The sequence below is a fragment of the Hyperolius riggenbachi genome, chromosome 2 (assembly GCF_040937935.1).
Source record: "Hyperolius riggenbachi isolate aHypRig1 chromosome 2, aHypRig1.pri, whole genome shotgun sequence".
In the NCBI taxonomy this organism is placed as follows: Eukaryota; Metazoa; Chordata; class Amphibia; order Anura; family Hyperoliidae; genus Hyperolius; species Hyperolius riggenbachi.
Genome location: NC_090647.1, coordinates 516,280,395 through 516,300,453, shown reverse-complemented (window position 1 = coordinate 516,300,453; position 20,059 = coordinate 516,280,395). Strand labels below are relative to the sequence as shown.

Below are 20,059 nucleotides of genomic sequence, written 5' to 3'. Positions count from 1 at the left end.
GTGTTTGAAACAGGGAGAAATAAAAAAGGGAGTACATGGCAGTGGCTGCAAGCCAGCCAAATAACTAGAGATTAAAGCAGTGTTTTTCAACCACTGTTCCGCGGCAAACTAGTGTGCCGCGAGATGTTGCCTGGTGTGCCGTACGGCAGGGGTCCCCAACCACCGGGCCGTGGCAGGTCTGGCCTCTCGCTCCTCCCCTCCCCGCGGCCGCCGCTCCTGTTACCTTATCATGAGCGGGCGGCCGCTTGTCCGATTAGATCCCCCATAGCCGCTCTCTTCAGTGGCATCTCCTATTACAGCAGCGCGCTCGGCGGCTGCTGTGATGAGCAGGAAGCGGTACAGCGGTTCCCATGGTAACGGCGATGCATATCGCCGCTACAGGAAGCCGCTGTACCGCTTCCTGCTCATCACAGCAGCCGCCGAGCGCGCTGCTGTAATAGGAGATGCCACTGAGGAGAGCAGCTACGGGGGAATCTAATCGGACAAGCGGCCGCCCGCTCATGATAAGGTAACAGGAGCGGAGGGGGGAGGGGCACTACCTACCCATACTAGGAAGCTCTACTGGGCACTATACTAGCTATACTGGGCACTATACTGGGGCACTACCTACCTATACTGGGCACTATACTAGCTATACTGGGCACTATACTGGGGCACTACCTACCTATACTGGGCACTATACTAGCTATACTGGGCACTTCCTACCTATACTGGGCACTACCTACCTATACTGGGCACTATGCTAGCTATACTGGGCACTATACTAGCTATACTGGGCACAATACTGGGCACTATGCTAGCTATACTGGGCACTATACTGGGCACTATACTAGCTATCTGGGCACTATACTAGCTATACTGGGCACTTTATTGGCTATACTGGGGCACTACCTACCCATACTGGGCACTATACTGGGGCACTACCTACCCATACTGGGACTATACTAGCTATACTGGTCATTATACTAGCTATACTGGGGCACTATACTAGCTATACTGGGGCACTATACTAGCTATACTGGGGTAACTATACTAGCCATACTGGGGCAACTAAACTCCCTATACTGGGGCAACTATGCTAGCTATGCAGCCGCACCCCAGCCCCCCTCCTCCCCATAACCCACTGCACACGACACTGTCCACTAGGTCGCGCAAACACCTGAAACCCCCCCCCCCCCCTCCCGCCGTTCCCCGGAGAAAAATTTGATTAGAAAGTGTTCCCCAGGCTGGAAAAGGTTGGGGACAACTGGATTAAAGTGTTGGGCGCTTCTCAGTGTAATAGCAATCAGTATGTGACAGCTGGGGTGGGATGGATGGGGGGCGCACTTTGGTGTCTCAGCCTTAGGTGTTGGAGGAAATTGTCCTGGCTCTGTGAAGCGGCAATATATAAATACTAAATAATAATAAAAACAGTTACTATGTAGTATCTCACAAAGGTGTGTACCGTACACCTTTCACATTTTTGTAGCAACCTCCCACCCATTCAACCTCTGCAACAATGCTGCAGTCATATCCAGGGGTTGCCTATTTACGAAAGACAACCTCTGGATATGACGCTGAGTATGTGCACTCATATTGTTTGGTTGATTATGGCGAGGCCTGTTCTGAGTGGAACCTATCCTGTTAAACAGCTGTATGGTCTTGGCCACCATGCTGCAGCTCAGTTTTAGGGTGTTGGCAATCGTCTTATAGCCTAGCCCATCTTTATGTGGAGCAACCATTTTTTTTTAAGATTCACAGAAAGTTCTCTGCCCTGAGGTGCCATGTTGAACTTCCAGTGGCCATTATGAGAGTGTTAGAGTGATAACACCAAATTTAAATGGGTTCTGTGGAGGGGGGGGGGGGGGGGTTTGAAAATGAAAACAGACACTTACCTGGGGTTTCTATCAGCCCCCTGTAGCAGTAATGTCCCACGCCGTCCTCCTCCGATCGGCCGTTGCCTGCCCCGGTCTAGCGCGGCATGCCATCCAACTGCGGCTGCGTGGCCGTGGACGTGTGCCTGCTCGCTCCCGCGCGTGTCATCGGAAGCTTACTGCACAGGAGCAGTATAAGAAAACTTTGTACTGTGCCTGTGCAGTAAGCTTCCGATGACCCGAGCGGGAGCGCACATTATTCGTCTTGTTAGACTAATAATTGCCCGGTGCCCACAGCGGGGAAAGGCAGATCGGAGGAGGATGGCGTGGGACATTACTGCTACAGGGGGCTGATAGAAGCCCCAGGTAAGTGTCTGTTTTTATTTTCAACACCCTTCCACAGAACCCCTTTAACACACCTGCTTCCCCATTGTCGCCTGAGACCTTATAACACTAATGAGTCACATGACCCTGGGGAGGAAAAATTTCTAATTAGGCAGAATTTTGACATTTTTGGCTTAGGGGTGTACTCATTTTTGTTGGCAGTGGTTTAGACATTAACCACTTCCCCTCTTCCGCGAAGAGTAACTACGCCTCTGCAAAATGTAGATACTACGTCCCTCTGTGCCGCTCCCCTCGCTCCCCCCCCCCCCCCCGCGCTCAGTACCGCCGCTCATTACTGCCGATTGTTCGCCACTAGATCAATGAATGGGAAATTTGTGGCCAAATTGTAAAATTACACCCCCCCCCTTTTTTTCAGTAAATAATCCCTAGTTACCTTGTTTTACCTATTTAAATTAACCCCTGACCTCCCACACTCCCCCATAGCTGGCAAACATTTTTTTTGGGGAAAAAAAATACAAAAAAATAAATAAATACATAAATAGTTAGCTTAAGGACTGAACTTTGTTAATATGTATGTCAATAGGGTATTTTACTATAACTTTATAAATGATGGGCTTGTAATCAGGGATGGATGCAAAACTGAAAAAATTCACCTTTATTTCCAAATGAAATTTTGGAGCCATATATTGTACTAGCAACAACTTGTAAACGTTGCAATAACTGGGACAAATGGGCAAATAAAATATGTCAGTTTTATTTCCGGTAGCATGTATTATTTTAAAACTATAATGGCCGCAAACTGAGAAATAATGAATTTTTTTCAATAGTTCTTTTCTTTTTCCTGGTAAAACATTTTTAGAATAAAATAATTATCAGCAAAAAGTACCCCTCAAAGAAAGACTAATTGTAGCGAAAAAAACAAGATATAGATTGTTTTGTTATGATATTTAGTAATAAAGTTATAGGCAAATGCATGCTGACAGGTGAAAATTGCTCTGTTTTTTTAAAAGGGGAAAAATCCTTGGAGGTGAAGTGGTTAATGGCTGTGGGTTGAGTTATTTTGATGGGACAGCAAATTGACACTGTTACATGTAAGAATTGAGGGGTTCGATTCTTGCACTATATGACCCTGATTTAAATTAAAGAACCACTGTTTTAGTAAGAAGACTATGCAGAATATCTCTTTAAGAGACATGTCTAGAAACTGAAGGTTCTAGCAGAATGTTTTCCTTGTATAAGAGAGCAATTTATCAGTTCAAATTGTGGCAGCATACAGGCGGTAAACAACGGCCTTAGAATAAAGGCAACGGGTATCTGGAAAATGGGATTTTCCAGTGCATGCGCAATAAATACCGGGTTGGTTAGGACATCACAGGCTCAGGCCTGCCAATTATGGGCCCAGCATGTGATGGACAGTGGGCTCCACCCCCAGGGGTTGGGATCCACAAGTAACCCTAGGTGGACTGGCTTATAAGAGGCCACCCAACTGAGCGTGGGCTACTTCTAGTTACTTCTAAATTCTTATAACTTCCTTAAACTTCCTGTATCTGTATTCTGTACATAGGCTTATATGCCGTAGTATCTGTCTTAAGGTGCCCATTAACGGTACAATTTTTCCCCACATGCGATTTTTCAATGTGATTTGAACAATTGTAACTAATCGGAAGGCAATTATTGATTGTTCACATTTACCGAATGATTCTTTCTTCAAATTTTATCAAAAAATCAATTTTATCCTATCTAGCAATTGACCAAAGAATCATTCATTATCGATTGCCTCCATAAACAGTGAATTTTCTATACACTTTGATTTGCATCTGTCACAGAAGAGCCATGAGAAAAGAGAACGCAATCGCAATTGGTTTGCTGCACCAATTGCCGTTGACGTGCCAGCAGGGTTGCTCATCCGGATTCCGGACATCCGGGTAACCCAAAAATCTGACCATTTTTACGCTATCCGTATCAGGTTCCAGCTATCTGCGGATATTTGGCCGCATAACGCGGATATCCGCGGATATTGTGGATATCCGGATCCGAAATACTGTAACTAAGTAGCTGACGTCCTGGAGCCAATCAGAGGGCTCCCACCAGAAGCCCTAGCAACCAATCACAGAGGGGAACCCTGGCCAGCCCCACCTGACCTCATTAAGCCAATCAGAGGGCTCCCAGCCTAAACCCTGGCACCCAATCACAGAAAGGAACACTGGCCAGCCCCCCTGTATAATAAGGAGGGCTGCCATGATGAGACATATCGTATTAGCTTGCTGAAAGCTCACTGAGAGACATGCTCCAGTGCTGGTTTCCTAGAAAGGGGCTGTACACAGTTATAAACCTAAGGCTGTTCAGTGATTAACCCCTTCACTACTATCACTACACTATTGTTAATTCGTTAATTAGCTTGATTGATGTCATAGTGTGACAGTCAGTGTTTGCTCCAGTGCTGCTGGGCCAAGGGCTGTACACAGTGATAAGCTGTTCAGTGATTAATCCTTTCACTCTTATTACTACACTATTGTTAAATCATTAATTAGCTTGATTGATGTCATTGTATGACAGTCAGAGTGTGTGCTCCAGTGCTGCTGGCCTAGCATTGATAAACCGAAAGCTGTTCAGTGATTAACCCTTTCACTATCACTACACTATTATTAAAACATTAATTAGCTTGATGTCATTTGTGTGACAATCAGAGTGTGTGCTGCAGGCAGCTGCTATGTGTCTCTGTGTGTGCTGTGCACAGACCAGGCCAGCTGCTGCCTGCTGGCCAGCTATTAGCCTTAGGTATAGGTTAGGTTAGGGATTAGGGGATAGGATTACTGAGTTATTGTGTAGTTAGTACTGTAGTACTGCAGTCAGTGTGCTAGTAGTTGTTAGAGTAGTAGTACTACTGTGTTAGCTTTCTACAGAACTGCTATGCTGTGAGCAGTGGCAGTGTGACAGTTAGTGTGCACTAGAGTCTTCTCCTCTGCTGTCTGACTGTCACTTGGCACTTGGCACGTGTCACTTGCCACATGTCACGTGGCGCTTGCCACATGTCACGCGGCACTTGCCGAGTGTCAAGTGGCACTTTCCATGTGACACGTGGCATGTGACACGTGCCAAGTGCCACGTTGCAAGTGCCACATGACACATGCCAAGTGACACGTGCTAAGTGCCAATTGCAACGTGCCATGTCCGAAATGCTCCTGGCACACATTAAACCTGCTGCTGCTGCAGCACTGCCCTGCTCCTGCTGCCTGTGCAGCTCCCACCGCCAGGCTAGGGTGCCACAGGCCACTGATACCACCTATATTTAACCCAAAACACAATTGCTGTGTAATTTTTTGGAGGTGTCTTGGCTGAAAACTGTAATGTCCCAGTTGTGCGGTTGGACTTTAGACACAATGTGGGCTGCACGACCGCTGTCTGGAATCTAGGCCTAATGTTAATTGACAGCCATTTTTTTTGGGGGGGGGGGATTTTAAGTCCCCACATCATCAATTAGTGTTCCCCTTTACAAAGTAATGATACTACATGCCTCATATACCCTAAAAAACGTTTTTAAAGCAATTTAAAGGCCACTTCCGTTTTTTCTATCCAGATATCCGAATATCCCGAATAGTAGGGTCGGATATCCGATTCGGATTGGAAAATTTTGAACTCGGATATCCGACCCGTATCGGATATCTGGGTATCCGGATCTAATCTGGATTTTAAAAAGGGGTATCCGAGCAGCACTACGTGCCAGATCAGAATCTGATGTTTAGGGCTTAGCAGGCAGTCAAGCCTGGGGGTCTCTTGTTTTCTTCATAGCCCTTAGCAGAACTTTCTTTTCATGAGACAAGTTGGCGCTCTCTGATAAGACCTGTTTGTGTAATTAACTTGATCAAAAGAGTTCCTTTCTGGGCCCGTGACACCTAGGTGTAAAAGTTTTGCAGCAGTAATCCCAAATAACAAAGTGTTGTTGCCTTTTGAAGAGACAGGATAAACCCAGCGGGAGATCAGACTTCTTGACTCTGTTGGAGACAGAGGAAACATAAATGTAGTATATGAATTTTAGCCTGTTTAAGGAATACTGTTTATATGAGAGATATGAAAGTTATATCATTTGATTCGGGGTGTCTTGATGGACATTGTGATACCAATCTTGAGGGGCCAGGGCTGAGCCACGACCAAGTATTAAACCTCCCAGGAACTAAACATAATATGGTAGCCACGTCTGATGTCATAGGAATTGTCATATTCTGAAGAATATGAATCTGTCATCAGCACAAATATGGCATTTCCTGTTTTTGAATTACAGCCTTTTATAAGTTTAAGCCTAAATCTCTCTCCAAGGACTTGAACTGTGATTGACTTGTCAACCAGAGGGGCGGGCTTGGTCCCACCCCAAAACTAGCTTCCATAAAACCAAGCTTGAGGCAGAGAGGAGGAGTCCTCCGATTTCCATCTTCATGGGAGCATGCTGCTGCTTTGAGGACTTGCAGCCGCCATTTTTGTTTGAACTTTGCTCTGGAAACAAAGAAACTTCAAGTGTCTTTTCCCAGAAATGACGTATTTTCACCTGACCTTAAGTATATGTATTTTCTTCCCTTTTTATTTTCACACTGTGCTATTATTGTCTCTATAATTATTGATTTTAATGATTTTCTGTATATATCAATTATTTATATTGCATTTATAATAAACGACTAAAACAGTCATTTATTTGTTCAGCTACCCCTGCTATTCAGCCGCACAAACCAAATCCTAGCTTCTGAAGTCGATACTACTGTTGATAGCTAGATAAAATAGAGATTGTTTAACCATTTTATTTGCAGGTATTAGTATCAGTGTAGTTAGGTCTCCTATCCTTCTGTAGGAGTGGTGGCAGTTATATCCTGAAAAAGTGTGTAATTTGTATTACTGTAACTCACAAGCTCCCTTCTAGTCTGTCTGCTGCCAAAATTCCAGCAGTTTCTGCGCACCGATTGCAACCACAGATTGCAAGGTCTGTGTGCTAAAACCTATTGGAAGGCATTGTGCGGTCTGGTCACTAGGGGGCGTTTGTATATTATGCAAACTGCGCCCACCGTATATAATATGGCAAACTATCATGCAAAACAGAGTCTTCGCTATCAAAATAGTCCACAGTCACAAATGTATATAAGTCAATATGACAGCGCTCCTCTTCTTAATTATCCTCACCACCTAAAAAAGATAAAACACAGCTCCACATAGTGCATTACTGCTAGATTTTCATCATCTTTTAAAACACCACGCCAGTGATAAGACTTGTGCTCTTAAGTGCTCCACTTCTAGTGCAAACTTATCACCAACTATAGAATGATTCCAGGCTCACCAGATGTAGGCCACCTCATACACCAGGTGGGTCTATCGCATGAATCAATCCACAACGATCTGCTGCTCTCATGTATCAAAAAACGTTTAATCCGGATTCTTCAATAAAACATAACAAGACATAGCATAAAATCTTTTAAAAAGTGACTGTTCCCTGCGCTCTTGCGCACTCACGTTATCCACAGATGAGTCTCCGCATATCGGGCTCTTGGCCCTGTGATGTGCCTCCTACTACGGTCACGGCGTCCCGCTCCCCGCACTAGTACATCAGTTTCAGGCTTCCTACGAGCGATGAATGTCCTACTTCCTGTGACGTCAGACGCTGCCCGCTTTACTCCGCCTTACGCGTTTCGTCCCTCGGGACTCATCAGAGGCTGACGTAACAGGAGCAGCCGACGTCTATTTGTATTCAATCCCGTATTTATGTGCGCATGTCTGTTTCCGTAACAATACGTATTCCGCATCAACTGGCCTTTGGGCATGCGTAGTGCGCTCTCTGTGTTTCCTAATATAACGTTTACCGCATTACCATGCGTGCCCTCATATAGGTTGGATGGTTGACCCTATCACCATTGCCATCTAGTGGCTGATCTCCTAACTGCTCCCTAACCTATCTTGCACTAACTTTCTTTATAAAAGACACCTTAGATACGTCGTAATCTTTCAAATATAACACGAGCAATAGATATACCTTTCCAATGTGGATTATACTACATACATTCTCTCAGTTCATGTATCATTTAACATCCCTATACTGATGTAAGGATTAACCATCCAGTAAAAGCAAGAGGTGCATCACAGTTCCAGATTTGTGTTTACCCCATATTCTAAGCTCAATTTACATACAATGATGCTCCTATTTAGGTCCCCATTTACATACACCTTGAACCGTGTCTTATGGGGGAGAATTCTGTGGTCCCTTTTCGAGGAGTAAACATATACCCACCCCTAAATGGCTCTCACGCCCCCATCTTTGTTTATTGAAGAATCCGGATTAAACGTTTTTTGATACATGAGAGCAGCAGATCGTTGTGGATTGATTCATGCGATAGACCCACCTGGTGTATGAGGTGGCCTACATCTGGTGAGCCTGGAATCATTCTATAGTTGGTGATAAGTTTGCACTAGAAGTGGAGCACTTAAGAGCACAAGTCTTATCACTGGCGTGGTGTTTTAAAAGATGATGAAAATCTAGCAGTAATGCACTATGTGGAGCTGTGTTTTATCTTTTTTAGGTGGTGAGGATAATTAAGAAGAGGAGCGCTGTCATATTGACTTATATACTAGGGGGCGTTTGACAGAAACGAAAGTGCATTTGGTGAAAAAATTGTACCGTTAATGGGCACCTTTAGTGCAACGTAGCGTAGATGTTCCTAAGACACTTTGCTAGCTGCGTATGCACTCTGATCGCCGCCGCTACCCGCCGCGCCGCCCCCCCCAGACCCCATGCGCTGCCTGGCCAAACAGTACCAGGCAGCGCTGAGGGGTGGATCGGGACTCTCTTTGACGTCACGACGTCGGTGACGTCATCCCGCACGTCGCCATGGCGACGGGGGAATCCCTAATGGAAATCCTGTTCAGAATCCCGGAGGCAATCGAAGAGGGTGGGGGGATGCCACTGCACAGCAGCTGTCCTGTAGTGAGCCCTAGACTCTCTACATGATTTAAAAAATAAAAAAAAGAAAACTGCTGCGCTGCCCTTGGCGGTTTTTAATAGACCGCCAGGAGGGTTAATTGAAAGATAAATTCCTTAAAGCTTGAGGCGTTTGGAGTCCCCTTTAGATAAGATATCTGCCGGCTGTGAGAGTTTCCAAACAGCTAATTGCAGCCAACCAAGCTGCTGGTGCTGCCCATAGCAACCAACAAATCACATTTTTACAGTGGTGCCATGAAATCTTGCTGTTTCCTATACAAGCTATACTACCCTACATTGTATCAAAGTGTCATATCTTCAGTGTTGTCCCATGAAAAGATATAATAAAAATTATTTATAAAAATGTTAGAAGTGTACACACTTTTGTGAGATACCATATGAAAAATAAAGTACACTTTAATATAGGTAGGTGGGAGCAGATGAATATAACGGTAACACAGCTTCTCCATGTGGTGCCCTTACAGGTCGACACACTACTTGAATTGTTTTACTGGCTTCTTCAGTTCTTCGGAGAAGAAGAGTTTAATCTGCTCCTGAATCCAGGTCTGTATTGCTTCCTTAACCTCATCAGTCTTTAGAAGTTAGCCTGTGACCGCATGGTGTTTCTTCAAGTGGATCAGAGATGTAATAATCACATGGTGCTAGCTTAGGGCTGTAGAGGGAAACAGGAAAGATGTTCAGCTGCTCCATGGCAATGTGAATTGTGCTAGCGTAACAAGACTAGACAAGAAAGGTTTTGACAGCATTTCTCTTCGTTTGCTGCAAATTGTTTCTCCTGTTCTGTGCAAAGAAACCTGACTTCAGTAAATTGTTCATCAGTGGTGCTATCCTGCAGCAGAGCATCCATGTTTAGTATTAAGAAAACTTGCCAAGGTGCGGTACAACGGGTGAACCTGATGGCCAATATTGCTCGTGTTGCACTTCGTTAGCCGACTGGCAAACCCGCAAGGCACCTTTTATGAGTTTTGCAAATCCAGATGTGGATGTGGATTAGTGAACTTGTCTGCCATCTCTATCCATGTTTGTTGGACCTTCAGCTAGATCAGTACTGGGCAAACTACGGCCCGCGGGCTGTAACCGGCCCATGTACGCTGTTACTCCGGCCCACAGACAGGCGGCTGGATTACTCTCCTTCCACCTCTCTCCCTGCAGAGTCTTGAATAGGCAGTTACCGGGGAACTTAAAACTCGCCTAATTGCCGATTCCCGCATTTTGGCTCTGCTGGCACTTTCTCTCATGTGATGCCCTGTTGCCATGAAGACCCGAGACAGGAATCAGTGATCAAGATGAGTTTGAAATCTCCAAGCCGCCCTCTCGCAACTCTGCAGGGAGGGAGAAGGGTTGGAATTCAAGAAATGTGGCCTTCTAGACAAGCTAGGCAAAGGGTGGAGTGTTGTGGGTGTTTAAACTACCCATTAGCCATTGCAAACATGTTGTATTGCACCAATAATCAGCAGTTATTGATGAAAAATGAAACAGCACTGTAGTCTGCATAAATAAGCATGGTCTAAAGGTCAAGTACAAAATGAAATCACCAATTGCATACAATTGTGCATAGCTTCAGAAAGTAAAAGCAGGAAACAGGTATGGTGAAAGGAGTCAAGCAGTGGATGCAGGGCACAAACATAAGCCTGACGGCCATTTTGCTCCGACGGGCACTTCTTCAGAGGTTGTGTCGCACAGCTTCAGAAATAGTGCCTGCTGGAGCGAAACGGTGAATGATTTTTTTTTTTTTTTGCCAAATCAGTGCCAGGTGTTTATTGGTTCTCTTGTGTACAGGGATAACATTTTATCAGTAAAAGTAGAAGTTTGCTTTAAAGAGACACTGAAGCGAGACTAAATCTCGCTTCAGGTCTTATATATAGCAGGGGCACGTGTGCCCCTGCTAAAACGCCGCTATCCCGCGGCTTAACGGGGGTCCCTTCACCCCCAACCCACCCCCCGCAAACCTGGGTCGGAAAAAGGTCGCTGGAGCTGATCTTCCTGGAGGCAGGGCTAACGGCTGCAGCCCTGCCTCCAGTCGCGTCTATCAGACGCGCATCGCCGCCTCTCCCCCGCCCCTCACAGTGAAGGAAGACTGAGAGGAGCGGGGGAGAGGCGGAGATACGCGTCTGACAGACGCGCATGGGGCAGGGCTGCGGCGGTTAGCCCTGCCCCAACCAGGAAGCGCTCCCCCGCTGCTCGGAGGGGGTTTGGGGGGACAGGGACCCCCGTTAAGCCGCGCTATAGCGGCGTTTTAGCAGGGGCACGCATGCCCCTGCTAGCTATGAGGTCTGAAGCGAGATCTATTCTCGCTTCAGACTCTCTTTAAGGCTGTCTTCAGCTAATAATGCTTAGACCTTGGTTTGTTATGTCTGTTGTTATGTCTGTTCCTTATGTTCTATATGTTAAGGTAAGGTTAAAGGTTATTACTTATAGCCATTTCTCTTCTTGGAAACCAACTACAAGTCAAACCAGACGATATACCTACACTGGCGGGTGGCCGTATGGCCATCTGGTCCCGCCGGTTTTAGTAATTGGGCTCACCCCCCTTGATGACTACCCTAAGGGTTGTGTAAATGTCAGATAAGGGGCTCTCCTCCTGATTAATGACTTGTCCTGTTAAGTATAATGATGTTATCTCTTTTTCATTGTTCCGCATTTGTACAATGAGCTGTGTATCCCAATAATTTGTAGTGAACTGCCTATCTTACCTGTTACAATTTACAATAAAAAACTTTGTAACAAAGTCTGTGAACACCGCTGTCACCCACAGGAACCGAGGCTGTGCACGACCAGGTCAGCAGGCCCACAGGAATACAGGAAAAACGGAAGGTCCGCACCAGTCCAAGGTTCCAAACTTTATTAGGACATGTACATCAGCAAGACATTAGGACAAGCATCAGAGAGCTGACATGTTTCGAGCCATTCAGGCCCTTAATCATAATTGTATAACGAAAGAAGTTTGCTTTAAGGGACCACTATCGAGAAAAATTGTGACATTTAAAATACAAGTAAACACATACCAACAAGTATATTTCTTCCAATGGAAAATAAGCAATAAATTACTTTTCTCCTATGTTGCTGTCACTTTCACTTACAGTAGTTAGTAAAAATCTGATGGCAGTGACAGGTTTTTTGACTAGTCCATCTCTTCATGGGGGATTCTCAGTATTTAATTTATTCTTTGTAAAGCCTTTACCTGGAAAGGATCTATACAAAGATACCCCCCGCCACACACACACACACACACGCACACACGCACACACGCACACACGCACACACGCACACACGCACACACGCACACACGCACACACACACACACACACACACACACACACACACACACACACACACACACACACACACACACACACACACACACACACACACACACACCTGTTTGCAACCTATTCTGGTAGCTGGATTGAGCAACTGCTGTTCACTAAGTGCTTTTGAAAATAAAGAAAACCCTGTGAACGCCCCATGAGGAGATAGGCTACTCCAAAACCTGTCAGCTCTGTCAGATTTCTACAGCAACATAGGGAAAAAGTAATTTATAGCACATTTTACTCTAGGAGAAATGTATTTCTTACTTATGTGTTTTTGTGTATTTTACTATTTTCCGCGATAGTGGTCGTTTACATATTATCTTCAGGAGTTCCCATAATTCCATTCTCTATCATCGTGCTGAGATCACCCAGTGCTGTAAATTACTGATTAGTCCAAACATTAGCTGGTATATAACTAAAAATATCAGCTTCAGAATTTCAGCAGGTCTTGAAGTTCTAGCATTTCACCAATTCTCTCATTCAGATTTATCCAGCTCTCTTCCCCGTGGGTCGTTAGCACGTCATGATTTTTTTTACACTTCCCAAATTTGTAAAGCAGCTCATGCAGGTGTCTGCTGGTGGGCTTGCCTGGCCGTAGTATGTAAATGCTGAGGTTTTGGCAGACTCGCACGGCTTTGAAGTACTCATTTGAATATCATTGCGGGGTTGTAAATGGAATGTCAGCGTGCAGTAATCCTTCTTGACCATTTGGCTTGGTTTCCTTTAATGCATTTTGATTTTTAATGTGTGCCGGATTAGGTGAAAGCGCAGAGCAGACTTATTTCGGAAGACGTTGCTCGCAGTGCGTACGAATCAAAAATTAAATTAAATTTTGAGTTAGAAATCAAGACATTTTTCATTGCTACAGATAAGATGTGGTGCAAAAGGATAAGGATTGTAATTATTGTTATAAGGTATTATTATTGTGAAATAGTACTATTATTATGTACTTACGAAACAATGACTTATTTCCTTTACTGATAATAATAAGCAATTTGAGTCACTGACTGTACCTTTAGAAGGAATCACCAGTGGTGTAGCAATAGGAGATGCACAGTAGTTTAAGCAGGATTTCTGGAAAGGCCACAAATGCCCGGGCCTTGGGCGGCTGAAGCACTTGGATGTAAAATGGGGTAGCTACATACGAAAGAGAAGGCTGCGAATGGGTAGCAACAGATGAAAACAGGGAGTCAATGCCATAGGGAGCTGCACATGAAAGAAAGGGACTGCAGTACACACGGGAGAGGGGGCTTCACATGGAATGGGGAGGACAGTACTGCACATAGAAGGGGAGGAGCCCCAATATACTAGGCCTAGGAAAAAGTATAAATTCAGCCTTAGGTTCAGAAGAGACAACAGGAGGCCAACCTGATGGAATGACAAGACACCCCTCATCAAGAATATGAGTGTAATGACCTTGCTGGAACTTCAGTGGTGCATAATGGGTTGTTTGAGGGGGAAGAGGCCCTTCTTCACATTACTTAAAGGGAACCTTAACCGTGGATCAAAAAAAAAGTTTCACTTACCTGGGGCTTTCCCAAGCCTCCTGCAGCCGTCCTGTGCCCGCGCAGCTCCTCCAGTGTCCTCCGGTGCCCTGCCGCGTCTTAGCTTCGTTTTTGGCCGACTGACAGTCGTCCTCAGGCAACTCGTCCTATTCTTCCACATTCCCCGACGTAAAGCACCGTAAAGCGCGTCCATGGAACGCATTCCCCGCTGCAAAGCGCGTCCGAATGACGCGCTTTACTGCACTTTACGTCGGGGAATGCGGAAGAATAGGACGCGTTGCAGGACGATTGGCAGTCGGCCGAAAACGAAACTAAGCCGCAGCGGGGGACCGGAGGACAATGGAGGAGCTGCGCGGGCACAGGACGGCTGCAGGAGGCTTGGGAAAGCCCCAGGTAAGTGAAACTTTTTTTTGATCCAGGTTAAGGTTCCCTTTAAAGGATACACGAGGCAAGTAAAAAAAACTATTTTTACTAATGTGGGGCTACTTCCAACCCCTACAAGTCACTGCACCCTCACCGCAGCTCCAGTGTTCTCCTCTCTCCCGCTGGCAGCCTCTAAAGATTGCTGACTCCTGGACGGGTCGGCATCTACTTCCCATGCACAGGCATGCGCCTACGCCATGCGTGAATGTGTCATCAAGGGCTGCAGTATGCTGCTGGTGATGTTGGCACGCATACGCAGAAGACGCCAACCCATCCAGGAGTCAGCAATCTTTACAGGCTGCCAGCGGGAGACGGTAGATGACCAGAGCTGCGTCGAGGGACACATGACTGTTCTAGGGGCTGGAAGAAGCCCTGGGTTAATAAAAATTGTTTTATTTACTCACCTTGTGTATCCTTTAATGCACTGGGGTCGGGCAAAAAAAAATAGCATGGATATACCTTAAAATCTTACCGTTTTACGTTGTTGTTTTTTTTCTCTTTTTTTCAAAGACTTTTTTTAATTTTACAGTACCTACAAACACAAATTAAAATTGATGGTGGAAAGTAATCCTGTTTACAGAAGGAAAGACAGACAAGAAGTCTCCATCCCCGCGTCTGCCGGCTCTATAACCTCTTGTTAGATCTCGATGCCTGAGATATTAAGCAATAAAATAATAGATACAGTGATATGAAATGAAAATGAATCTAAGAATATATCAGTGCAGGTGATGTACGGTTACCAATAAAGCTGATAGTGGAGAAGAGATGAGCAACGGATATTGAAGTCAAATTGAGCTGTCAGGCTTTGCAACTTGACGCATGTAGTGAATGTATAAAAAAAATGAATTCTGGCGACTCTAAGGAAGAACCACAAGCAGGAAAAGGGCTGGAGAACAAAGTTTGCAACCATCACCTGGGTCATAGAACAATATACAGCAAAATCCCCGTTATCCGGAACTCAGGCAACCGGAAGCCTCATCTAACCGGCATCCCTGATGGATAATGCAGACTGTTTTTTGTTTTGTTTTGTTTTGGCGGGGGGGGGGGGGGGGGCAGGGTTGGAGGCATTAAAATACTTAGCAAGCCTCCAACAACATCTTGTAGCCTTCCTGCAGCTCCTAGCGGCTTTCCGACATTGGTGCACGGAAGCCACCATGTCACCTGCTTCCTACCAAGTTTTTTATTTGGTGAGTGGGATCAATTCGCAAGTTTTGTTACTAGTTCTGCTTGATTTTTTATGCTTGGACTTTGTATACAGAACCAGAACTGGGTCAGAACCATATCATTGTGGAGGTACAGTTCTGACACAGTTCTGTATTATGCCTGGAGAAGAAACGTAACGTTTCGAAAGCTTGCAATAATCCATGAACAGTTAGTCATTAAAGGTATCACCAGAATCAACGCTTGGATGTCTGGATTCCTTGGGGTTATCAAATGACTCAAATGTCTGCATCTTACCCTCTGGAAAAAATGGCTGCTCAACAGGAGATAAAAAGAGAAAAGCGGAGAAGCGCTCCGTTGTGTATTAACCTTCTCTAATTTGCAAAAACATGCAAGATTAAAATCCACTTACTAGAAAGCAATTAAAATCAGCTTGTCATGAGTTGAACCCATCAAAGACCTCCAGCAGGCAATGAACCAACTCCTCCTCTGTGGCCAGCAGTGGGGGATGTCCTAGATGGTGTGGATGGGGTGCCTCCTGTCGGTGTCTGTGTGCCAGTGACCTCACCGCACCTGTGTTTTGAGTAGCGCAAGATTGCACATCTCTTCTTTTGCTGGACAGGAGAGACTGCCATGATCCTGGCCTGTATACTTATAGCTGCCTTCAAAACTCTGTCTAATAGGTTACTGTATGTTAGTTAGATTTCCTGTCTACAGTGCGCAACAGTATGCCAAGAAGTTACAACCTTTTTTGTGGTATTCCTGCAGTTTTCTCAGTGGCTACCTTTCCTCTCACTTCCCATCTACAGGGCCTCAATATCTCAATAAAATGCGGTCAGAAAGTGTTCACACCTATTAACCTTTGATATGTTATGATCTCAAGTTAAACTCCTTTGTATTCATTCTTGCTCCATTAAGCAACACTCTATTATCCGGTTAAAAAAAATGAAAAGAAAATAAGATTTTAGCAATATTTGGAATATGTTTAAAAATGAAAACTTAAAGGAAACCTGAACTGAAAATTCAAAGTCAAAATAAGCATACACAAGTCATACTTACCTTCCATGTAGTCTACTCCTCAGTGTCTTTCTCCTGTCCCACGTCCTGTGTGTTCACGGTGATCAAGGGAATTTTCCGTCCTCCATTTTGAAAATGGCCATTACCCATAACAGCTTTCTGGTCAGCACACAGTTAAACTGTAACATTGCCGACTTGAGCCATAGGGAAACATGGACGCTAACTGGCACCTCAGTTGACCTCTCAGCTATAACTAACAGCAACTGATATATAACTGACAGCAACTGATGTATTTTAGTTCTGACAAAATGTTGGCAGAACTGGGAGGGATCACGGTCAGAAGAAAATGTTGAGTTTCTGAGAGGAACTGATGGCAAGGTAACTATGTAATGTTCATTTGAAGTTACCTCATGTGTTTATTTTAAATATTTTTACTCAGTACAGGTTCTCTTTAAATGTGACATTTACACAAGACAACAAAATATGTACTGCACCACTTGAAATTTAGCAATGGCATATCTCATTCTATTGATCATTTCTGATGTTTCTAAAATTTGTTTGGAATCAAGCTGTGGTAAACTCTATTGGCTGAGCATGCTTAGGAAGGAACAGCCCTGCCCACATTAAGTGCTATACCTCATTTGTTTGTTTTGAAATCTTTTTGTTGTGGCAAGATAGAAAAACAGCCTGTTGCAAGATTACATCTTTAAAGGGGTTCTTTCGCAAAAAAAGTAGGCAGTTAAAAAATGTGACAGATGACAGGTTTTGGGCCAGTCCATCTTTTTAAGGGGGATTCTCAGGGCTATCTTTGTTTTCAACAACATTTCCTGAAAAACAGTTGCAAAATCTAACTGACATAATAGTGTGCAAGTGATTAGGGAGGCCGGCTGGTATCTTGCTATTTTGGCAGTTAAACTGTTGTTCAGGAAATGCTGTTGAAAACAAAGAAAGCCCTGAGAATCCCCCTTAAAAAGATGGACTGGCCCAAAACCGGTCATCTGTCACATTTTTTAACTGCCTACTTTTTTCGCGAAAGAACCTCTTTAAAAATACAGCCACTTCAGCCACCTTTAGTGGTAGGTGGAGCAGCAGTGAGGTTCATGTTAGGTGTAGCAGCAGTGGGGTTAGTTTTGGGTGTAACAGCAGTGAGATTAGTGTTAGGTGTAGCAGCAGTGAGGTTAATGTTAAAAGTAGCAGAAGTTATATTAGTGTTAAGTTTAGCGGCACTTAAACTAAATTAGTGTTAGGTGTAGCAGCAGTGAGGTTAGTGTTAGGCGTAGCAGCAGTGAAGTTAATGTTACTGTAGGTGTAGCGGCAGTGAAGTTAGTGTTGAGTGTAGCAACAGTGAGGTTAGGAGTAGCAGCAGTAAGGTTAGTGTTAGGTGTAGCGGCAGTGAAGTTAGTGTTGAGTGTAGCAACAGTGAGGTTAGGTGCAGCGGCAGTAAGGTTAGTGTTAGGTGTAGCGACAGTGAAGTTAGTGTTGAGCGTAGACGCAGTGAGGTTAGTGTTAAGTGAAGCGGCAATGAGTTTAGTATTAGAAGAAAAGTCAGTAAGGTTATTGTTAGCAGTGGCGGCAGTGAGGTTGGTATTAGGTGTAGTAGCAGTAGGAGGGTTACTGTTAGATGTAGTGGGAGCAGGAGAGTTAGTGTGAAAAGAGGGATTGAAAACAGAGTTTGATGCAAGCTTTATGTTTTAAATCACATAAAATCAGTAATATAAAATAACCAATTGTATACTGATGGCTACCACTCATGCCAAACTCATTTGCTTAGAAAGTAAATGTGTGTGTGTGTGTGTGTGTGTGTGTGTGTGTGTGTGTGCGTGCGTGCGTGCGTGCGTGCGTGCGTGCGTGCGTGCGTGCGTGTGTGTGTGCAGTGGCATAGCTAAGGAGCTATAGGCCCCGGTGCAAGTTTTACATGGGGCTCTCCCAAGCACTCAATACATAACAGTGAAGTGATACGGCACACCAAAGCCTGCCAAGGACAACACAGTGTCAGAGGTGCAAGAAGGGGATGGGGAACAGTGTGTTAAGGATTACTACTATTCAAAGCATCTAAAGAAGTGATAATTACCAGCACAGGACCAATAGAGAGCGAATACTGTGACAGAGGGTGGACCCTTTGGGGCCCCGATGCGGTCACTACCTCTGCACCCCCTATTGCTACCCCACTCTGTGTGTGTGTGTGTGTGTGTGTGTGTGTGTGTGTGTGTTGTGTGTGTACAGTGTGTGTGTGTGTGTACAGTGTGTGTGTGTGTGTGTGTGTGTGTGTGTGTGTGTGTGTGTGTGTGTGTGTGTGTGTGTGTGTGTGTGTGTGAGAGAGTGTGTGAGTGTGTGTGTGTGTGAGAGAGTGTGTGAGTGTGTGTGTGTGTGTGTGTGAGAGAGAGAGTGTGTGTGAGTGTGTGTGTGTGTGTTGTGTGTGTGTGTGTGTGTGTGTTGTGTGTGTACAGTGTGTGTGTGTGTGTGTGTGTGTGTGTGTGTGTGTGTGTGTGTGTGTGTGTGTGTGTGTGTGTGTGTGTACAGTGTGTGTGTGTGTGTACAGTGTGTGTGTGTGTGTGTGTGTGTGTGTGTACAGTGTGTGTGTACAGTGTGTGTGTGTGTGTGTGTGTGTGTGTGTGTGAGAGAGAGTGTGTGTGAGTGTGTGTGTGTGTGTGTGTGTGTGTGTGTGTGTGTGTGTGTGTGTGTGTGTGAGAGAGAGTGTGTGTGAGTGTGTGTGTGTGTGTGTGTGTGTACAGTGTGTGTGTACAGTGTGTGTGTACAGTGTGTGTCTGTGTGTTGTGTTCAACAGGTGGGATCAGTTCCAGCTCTCAGTATTTTTATTACATGAGTAAATAGTGCCATACATTTGATGACTCTTTCAGGACGTGAACCCTCCGCACTATTAAACATGCAGTCGGGAGTTGCTTGCGCCGTTCATACATTATAATTACTTGAACGTCTGGCTGTGGCCATAAATCATCAGTCATTATGTTTCCTGTGTTGCGTCTCCATGTAGCGCGATTTTAATCCATTTCCCCCGACTTCTCATCTTACATAATATTTTTATTTCCTCTCAGCTGCCAAGTGCTCACACCTAATTGTAACAATGATTCAAGCAGACCGCTAAGTGTTGTTTCAGTTGCTTCTGTCTTTTCATTTGTTTTACATGATGGCGAACAGATGTCAGCGATTTAATAGAGACAGTATTGTAGCGAGATAGAACACTTATGTTGGTTGTGGTATTGATTAGGGCGGTTTTGCTTAAAGGCCTTCATAAAACATCTTCCAGCAATCACTGCATTTGTTTTTTTCGCTGTGAAATGTTCACTGCCTGACCGTGATTAATAATTCTCTATTTCACAAGCTGCCTGTTTTACTTCATGGATTGTCAATAGGTATTGAACGTTTATGAAAAAGGCACTGAGTGCCCTCACCTATCTGTTTTGTAGCGTGTGTGTTAGAGGTTACTCAGAATATTAAAGGTCAGTTGGCCAACTT

General features: G+C 44.7%; 1 protein-coding gene across 1 annotated transcript in view; it reads right to left on the bottom strand.

Moving 5' to 3' along the window:
• Nucleotides 1-20,059, bottom strand: part of CHODL (chondrolectin) — a 178,164-nt gene that overhangs the window by 130,459 nt on the left and 27,646 nt on the right. The window lies entirely within an intron of this gene.